The following is a 9,112-nucleotide window of genomic DNA, read 5'->3' as shown; positions in this document are numbered from 1 at the left end:
GTTAGTATACTTAATAATCAGATGTTTCATTTCCTGCTTGCTGAAGGAATAGTCCTATACACTTAGCCTAGAAATTAGTCATCTCTCCTGTATGATGCCTTGTTTAATATAATGGTTACTGTAATAACTGAATACTTCATAGCTTTTAGTCTTATATTTGAGTAATTTTTACTAGTTCAAATTGATTGTTTCATTGTATGAAACTGTGCAGTGGCCTTAAAAAGTATATAGTCAAATTAATAAAATTAATTAAGGCTTCATTTGGTATAGTTTTCATATTACTTTATTTTTTCAGACCAGTCACAATTTTAGTTTTGATCATTATTTTCTTACTGCTTTTAATAATTTTTTGTGTTAGGAAGTTATTTTTTAAAATAATTTTTAAAAAATTATTTTCTTCATAATAGATGTATAATCATATTTATAAAAGTTGTAGCTGTCCAAAAGGACTCTTAAGTTTTAAAAGAGAAAAAATTAAGATTCTTTTAGCTAAAAGTATTAACCATTGTGATAAACATGATACAACATTTCAACAACTTATGGTTGGTAGGTTTCAAGCTTGATTTTAGGGTTTAGGGTGGTGGCTGGTTGTGATGGTGGCCGGTGTTTGTGGTGGTAGTGGATGACGGAAGCGATCGATAGTGGGGGCAGTTGGTGGTGGTGGTGGACGACAATGAGTTGTGGCGGCTGCTGGCAATGGTGGGCGTGGTGTCGATGGTTGGTGGCAGCAACCTGTGGTGGCCATCAAATGGAGGTAGTGGTGGGTGTTGGTCTAGCGAGTTTATTTGTGGTATAAATAATTTTCGCTCAAAATTGGATGATTTAGATTTATTTCAAAAATGAACTAAAATGATTTACTCATCTACTTTATTTTGATGTATTTTGTATTCCAATCAAACATCAAATAAGCTAGTTTCAAATCAAAGATAGTCAAAGCTCCCAACAAATAGATCAAGATGCGTTGCATAATTGGAGTAATTTGATGCTCAAGAATCTCAATAATGATGATTTTAAACTTATAAGCACAAGTTGAATATTTGGCATATATATTTTTTTTCTTTTTAATTTTAATTAATTCCAAATTTATTGGATATTCTAATATGCATATTTATTTATGACATAATTATCTCTCTAATTAAGAGAATTTCGATTTTATTAAATTTAATTTAGAAGTCCTATGATATAATGAGAGGTTTGATTTATTAACCTATTAAATTATGAAAAATAATAATTTTATTTTAAAGGTATAAAATATTTTTTGGAATGACATAATTATCTCTCTAATTAAGAGAATTTCGATTTTATTAAATTTAATTTAGAAGTCCTATGATATAATGAGAGGTTTGATTTATTAACCTATTAAATTATGAAAAATAATAATTTTATTTTAACAAGTATAAAATATTTTTGGAAGTCACATCAAATTCTATGTTTATGTCTTTTGTTTTTAATAAGGGTATCATATAATGTGCCTGTAGCTAGTCAATAGCCATCTTGTTTGAATTGTTATGTTCCAAGTTTTCCATCAACTTTTGAACACAATTATATGATAATCTTTAATTTCACTTTGAGCAAATTGAATATTTCATTATTATATAAATATTGCTACCATATTTTTAAAAGTTTAATTTTTATAACGATAGAAATATATTCTGAATATTTCTTTAATTAAAAATTATGATATAATAGACATGAGAGCTTATACACAGTAAAAAATTCAAATGATTGAGCATAAATCTCCATGAAATCTTATGAAATCTCATTACTCCTATAAAATTTTTAATTACTCCTATAAAATTTTCACAATCTTATGAAATCTCATTTGAATATTATGTGATCTGACTAAGGTTTTGTACAAAGAAGATAGAAATTTGAATATAAAGAAGATAGAAATTATCACTAACTTTAAGTTAGGATGCCATATGAGATAAGAACACAAGCAACAAATACATGTAGGCTTCGTTTTAGACAGCATTCTTACTGCTTCTTAAAGCAGCATTTTAGTACAAAAAATTAAAAAGCTGCTTTAAAAGGTAGTAAGAAAACTGTCATAAATGAAGTCTTACGTTCCGTTTGAGACTGTGTTTTACTACTTTTAAAACAACTTTTTAGTTCAAAATTGTTTTAAACTAAAAAAATTTGTACTAAAAAGCTGCTTAGAAAGCAGTAAGAAAATCATCCTAAATGAAGCCGTAGTATACGAATTGGTGAGGGAGAAAGAGTTATGCAAGGGGAATGTATAAGAAATCAGTCTACATTACTTTCATATGGAGGTTGATTGGTTCAAAGCTAAATTTAGTCAAAGCTGAAAATGAACATGAAAAGTCATTGATTACTGAATGACTTAAAGTGTACATAAAGTTTACCATTTGACTGAATAAACATCAAGCTGACCTACAATTGATTGAATGAATATTAAGCTAAAGAAAAAAAACCTTATTGATTTTTTCTTTTTGTTTATTTGAATTATCATAATACAAAAAATGTGAATTCCCCTTATTTATAATTTGACCTAAAAGTTTTCTTTGAGTTATAGAATCCAAAGGCATTGGATGCTCTTTACATTGGATTCCAATGGCTAAAAATTTAAAAAACAAGGCAAAAATGCCCTATAACAAGGCATTTCAGGCAGGATTTGGCTTGTATGATGAAAAAAAAACACTACAATAGGATGTTCTTGCTCCAAATTAAATTTCTCACAAGTGTTTACATTGGATTCCAATGGCTAAAAATTTAAAAAACAAGGCAAAAATGCCCTATAACAAGGCATTTCAGGCAGGATTTGGCTTGTATGATGAAAAAAAAAACACTACAATAGGATGTTTTTGCTCCAAATAAAATTTCTCACAAGTGACGGCGCTCCGATTACGAAAAGTACGAAATAATGTGCTATTTCTTAAGATTTTGTCTCCTAATAATGTCAAGGCATGATTAGGGTGTAACTGAGTCAAGCTGATTCGTAAGCCGGTTTGAACTCGGCTCTAAATATTTTGTAAGATGAGCTCGATGAGCTAACGAGCCAAAGGTTGAGTCAGCCTAGACTTAACTCATTAGCTCGTCAGATAGTTCGTTTAAAAACTATTATTATCATATAGTTAAAGTATATTAAAATTTAGGAGTTCAAATATTAAAATATTATAAATATTTTAAAAATGATATTTCACCTTCTTATATCAAATGATTTTTATTGTTTATCTTCGAATAGTACTTTTTTAAATAAATTTACTATAATAATTACTGGAATCATAATCATTTCTCTTTCGTTATAAATGAGCTGGCTCGATCTCATTGAATAAGCTCGAGCTCGAGCTCAAACTTGACTAATCAATCAAATTCAAGCTCAAACTAAGAATCACTCTAGTTCGACTCGACTCGACTCTTTTAGACCTCTAGAGATCATATTGATCATAATATGTCTTAAATAATGAATTTATGTTTAGTAGGACATCCTTTCAATGTTAAAAGCCCACACCATTTTTTGTTAACATTACACTAAATGTTAAAAAAATATGAATGTTTTCACAGGCAATTAGAATGACTTGCCCTTACTGGTAGGCCACCAAAAATTCAATATTTACAAAAAAAAAAAAAAAAAAAAAAAAAAAAAAAAAAAAAAAAAAAAAAAAGAATATGAATATGCTAATATAATAATAATAAAAAGCATCTTCAAAAGAAAGGTATATTTATTAATTAAAGTTAAAATAAAATAGAATTTGTTAGAACAAAAGCTATATTTATAAGAAAAATTCCTCCCAAATCAAGTTGAGCTTAATTTTCCCAAATCAGAACTAAAATAAAGCTCAAATTTAGGCAAATTTGAGAGTCATCCAAATTTAATTGATTCAAATTTGAACCAAACTCACATAACAAATATTCATTTTAATCTATTTATCTATAACAACAACATTGAAGCATGATTTATAATCCTTGATTAGAGATGTGCTTACAAAATTTAGCTGTGGATGTTTAAAAAGTCATTTTGATAAGCACAAATCTTGATACAACATTTAGATTACAATTTTTTTAGAATTAAATTTAGAATCACTCGGAGTCAAATTTCAACATATTTTTAATGAAATTAAGCGTCTTGGTAAGACGGACCTGATGACACCAAATATAATATGATCAGAACCAAGTGAGCCTAAATCAAGCGCCTAAAAGATGTTAAAATTTTTTGGGATATTATTCTTCAAATTTTGCATGCTTATTTAAAATCAAAACAAGTGGCTCGACGAGACAAATTAAACAAACCCAAGATCATAGAATTTTATATGAGCGGTCTGATAGAGTATTATGAAAATTTGACTAAATTTACTAAAATGCCCGCTCTAAAAATACTATAAATATATCACTTTTCTTCATAGAATGGATTTCTAAAGCTCTACTTGATGTTTGACGTCGCTAACTATCATCACCAACCATCAATTTTGCCACAGTCTGACAAACATCTTCTGACCATTGTCATCTGACCGTCACTCAACTGCCATCATTTGATCACCAACAACTGTCGCCTTAATGTCATCACTCAATTGTTGTTATCCGATCGCCCTTACTTGACTATTATTAGCTGACCATCATCACCAGACGAATATCATCTAACTATATATTTCATCTTCAACATTCTCCATCACATTTGCATAATGTTGTAAATATGATTGATATAAATAAATGCACAAAAAAATTATTTAGAGATTTTATAAACTGTATATATAGTTGTAATAGAAAAAATAAAATAAAATAAAACTCCCATAAAATAACAAAAATAAAAAGAAATTCTTTCTCACCTACTTTAACCGCTACTAAGGGTTTATTTTGGATAATTTTTTATTAGCTTTATTTTTCAAATTGTAATTATACTGTTTTTGTCTTTTTGACTAATATTATTTTTATTGCGTTTCAGATTTTTTTTTTTTTTTTTTTTTTTTTTTTTGTAGAACAGCTTTTCATAACTAATTAGCTCCACTATTCATGATTTTTTCAATCAATAAAAATAAGGGAGTTTTACATACATACCACTTAATACTATTCTATTTACATATTTAACACCTAAAACTTTAATATTACATAAATACCATCCATAGTTCATTTTCATACAAAATATGAGTGGTAGAAATGAAATATATGAGTGGTAGGAAAGAAATATAAGTGATATATTTGATATTAAAATAATATAGGGTGGTATGGATGTAATATTAAAGTTTTAGGTGTTAGATATGTAAATAGGATGTTATAAAGTGGTATGTATGTAAACAAATAAATAATTTTTAAAATTATTTAAATGAATCACAAAGATAAATTTTTTTCATAATTATTGAACATTTGGTTTCAATAATTATTTTTAAATAAATTGTTAATATTGAGACATGTGAAGTTGATATTTGGCAATTAGTGGAGGTTGTGATTAGGGAGGATAATGAAGTAATTACTCTTTAGGATATTTTCTCACCCACTCCTTCCTAAAAAATAATATTCCATCTCGTACGTATCAAGGAAAATCTTTGATCTTTGACCAGTTTTGATTAATTAAAAGCAAAAAAATTGTCATTTAGGTTTCGTTTAGGACAACTTTCTTAATGTTCTCTAAAACAACTTATTAGTACAAAAATTTCTTGATTTAAAAAAATTTGTACTAAAAACTCATTTTCGAAAGTAATAAAGAAGCTGCCCCAAACGAAACCTTAGGCTTCGTTTGTTTCAACGATCTTACTGCTTTTTAAAGTAGTTTTTTAGACCAAAAATTTCTCGAACTAAAATTTTTTGTACGAGAAAGCTACTTTAAAAAGTATAATGAAAGCTGTCTCAAAAGAAACTTTATCATTCTTATGATGATGTAAGGATGTTTATATTTTTCAGAGTGACCAAATTTTGACTGGTCTTAAATTAGTAGTAGATGGGACCATGAAAACCTCATTTGATTGAGCATTATTCCATTGCATGAATCTCATGGTAGTTGAAGAGGATTAGGTCAGTGCTCAAAACTTTCAAATAACAAAAGGACCAAATAAGCTTGAAATAACTCGAAAACTCCTCAACAAGTATCAATGCATTGCGATGAATCATTGGAAATCAAAATTGTCCAATTGGAACATCCAAGGGCCCCCAAATTGGCAAATTTTATTGAAAGGACTTGACCTAAGCCAAATTGGTCCGGTCTGGTCGAACTTCCATGCATGTAATGATGAAGGATTTTTTTAGTATTATGTTAAGCACAAATTTTACAATGACAACAAACATGCTTAGTATTATGTGATCCAATGACGAAGATTTTAGCTTCAAGGAATTATTGTGATCTTTATAGGTCTCCATTTTATGAACCGAGTTGATCCATTATTTCTATGCAGCTCATATATGACTCATTATTAATTTGATGATAATAAATCATATACAGTGTCATCTTATAGATTTCTAAGCGTTCTTATATGCAATCCAATATAGTAGTAACCATGATATCCAAGAGAGTAACTTGGATCGCCTAGAGATGGACTGATCAAGTAGAGAATTCATGAAGAGTCAAATGTAATGATCTATCAAGATCATTTGTCCTACTATGCACTTAAGTTTTTCTTTGTAAATTATTTGAGTTAACTTTTACTTAGAATTTCAAGATGTGATGAACACACCATATGTATGTAAGTTTGCTTTGCTTAACTACAATTGTCCATGAGCTAAGCTTATTGAATTATATCATCTCCATTTTGCTCATTGTTCACTCTTGTAATTGGTCTAACACCCTAACACTTAAGATACTAATAATACATACATCTTATTTTGCTTGGTCTTTTGGGAAATCTATCTATTGTCACTATAGCCTAATAAATTTAAATAATTTAGATTTTTGAAATGTTCTTACTTTAGTATTATTTCATGTTATTTAGGGTAAAATATGGAATATGCATTTGAATGGTTATATTTTTCCTTACACTTTTGGAAAGTGTTTTTTTTTCTTGAATCCATTTGATTCTTGGAACAATGATGAGATTGAGTTTAAATGATTTGAATGATAAATGTATTCCCTATTGCCATCAAGCTTGATTGGATGATAAACTACTAATGGTGCATATGAAAACTAATAAGAAAATTTTAGATGTTTTCACCTCTTTTTAGTAAGATGTAGGTGAGAAAAAGATTGATGAAAATAGTTTTAAAAGAACTTTAATAACCTCCAAAGTGATGAAAGACAACCATATATGTGCATGATGAATCTTAACTTATAGTTGAACTGAACGGCTCGACGAAAAAAACCATTCGATGCTTCTAATGATCCGAACCAACTCCAAATGAGTTTAAATTAAGCACTTAAGTTATATATAAATTGGGTCTCATTCTCTATAAATAAGATGTTCAATAGCTGAGAGAACTAAAGAATTCTTTTGTATTTCCTGGTTATTACTGTCATCGATCACAATCACCACCATCAATTGTCATCACCATGATTAGACTTCTGTCCACTCATAACTGTGTTATTGGGTTTCAATTGTCATATGTGGCAATCAGATTTCTATAGTTCCTAAAAAAATTTGTGATGATTATTCTCAATTATAAGCAACCCATCTTTTTCAATGGTAAGGAAAGAAGATTTTTGAATCTTTTAATTTATAGTAGATTATTACAACAAGGCCATACCTCAATAGTTTTTCCTCTTAATTCCTAATTTTTTTCACATAAAATATTTCTAGTCTCCTACAACATTTTATGAACGTGTGTACTGAATTTTTGTGAATGACTAAGATATTAAACACTAACTCTACAGACCCAAACTTTTTCAGCACATAATAACTATAAATTCATGAAGATATTTACTATGAATTTATAATTAAATAATAAAATATTAGAACAAAAATTGCTCTATAAGATATTTCAAGTGTGCCATAAATTTTCATATCATAGGAGAACTTATTCAGCATCATATGTTAATTTTTAAATTCATTCAAAAAAAAGGTCAAAAATATTCCAACCAAATTTGAGTAGGACTTTATTATTATTTTTTTCCATTGACTTTTGCTTTATATATAAACAAAAAATATATATATAAAAGAGTCCAAGAATCCTTAAAATTTATGCACAAATTACAGCTGTGATTAAGTAGGGTGTCATATATTTAATATTTTAAATATAAATATATATGTAATATGATTACGCAAGATTACATAAGATGATTTTATGAATATATGATGTATTCATATATATTAAATAATAATAATAATAATAATAATTTATATTTTAAAGTCATTAATGATCTTTACATAATCTTATAGGGATATTTTAATCATAAAAGTTTATTATCTATTTGGTCACACAATAGCATTGGTTAAATTTGAAGCACCAATTAAATCTTTAAAATAAATAAGATTAAATTTGAGTCAACTTAAAATTTCTAATTTAATTTATCTTTTGATGATATCTTAGTCCTTCATAGATAAAAAAACATATATAATAGCAAATTATTATTATTATTATTAGGTGGAGAAAAGGTCATCATGTTTGTTTCATATAGTTTTTTTACTGCTTTTTGAAGCTATTTTAGAATAAAAATTTCTAGTTTAAAAAATTTTTGTACTAAAAATTTATTTTAAAAACTGTAAGAAAATTGTCCCAAATGAAGCCTTAATTTAATTTCTCTTGTGTTTGGAAAGTTAGTATTCAAATTTCTTTTGGTTAAATTGGGTATAATTATTTTATATTTTTATACAATTATTGAACTACATAAAGTAGTTTTAGGTGGTTAAAGTTTCTCAAAGGATATTTCCATATATATATATATATCCTTCTCCAAGAGTTTCAACCTCCAAAAATACTTAGTACATTACTAAATAATCCAAAAAGAAAACAAGTGGGCATTTTGATACCCTTTGTGATAAATAGATTACTCATTCTCACCATGAGTGAATGGGTTTAATAGCATATATTACTTGTGTAATAAGTAGTTAGATGCTATAAGAAAATTACTAAGCTACATATATATATGTGAATGGTGATGACTAATAGAAATCGCTTTGTTTGGATCAATTGGACCAGAATATATGTCACTAGAGGACCATTCGCTCGATTAAAAAATAATCCAATACAGAAACGGACTTTAACAACGCAAACCCAGTGACGACTGGAGAACTCT

Source organism: Dendrobium catenatum, unplaced genomic scaffold, assembly GCF_001605985.2.
Source record: "Dendrobium catenatum unplaced genomic scaffold, ASM160598v2 fragScaff_scaffold_976, whole genome shotgun sequence".
Classification (NCBI taxonomy): Eukaryota; Viridiplantae; Streptophyta; class Magnoliopsida; order Asparagales; family Orchidaceae; genus Dendrobium; species Dendrobium catenatum.
This window is presented reverse-complemented; position numbering follows the sequence as displayed.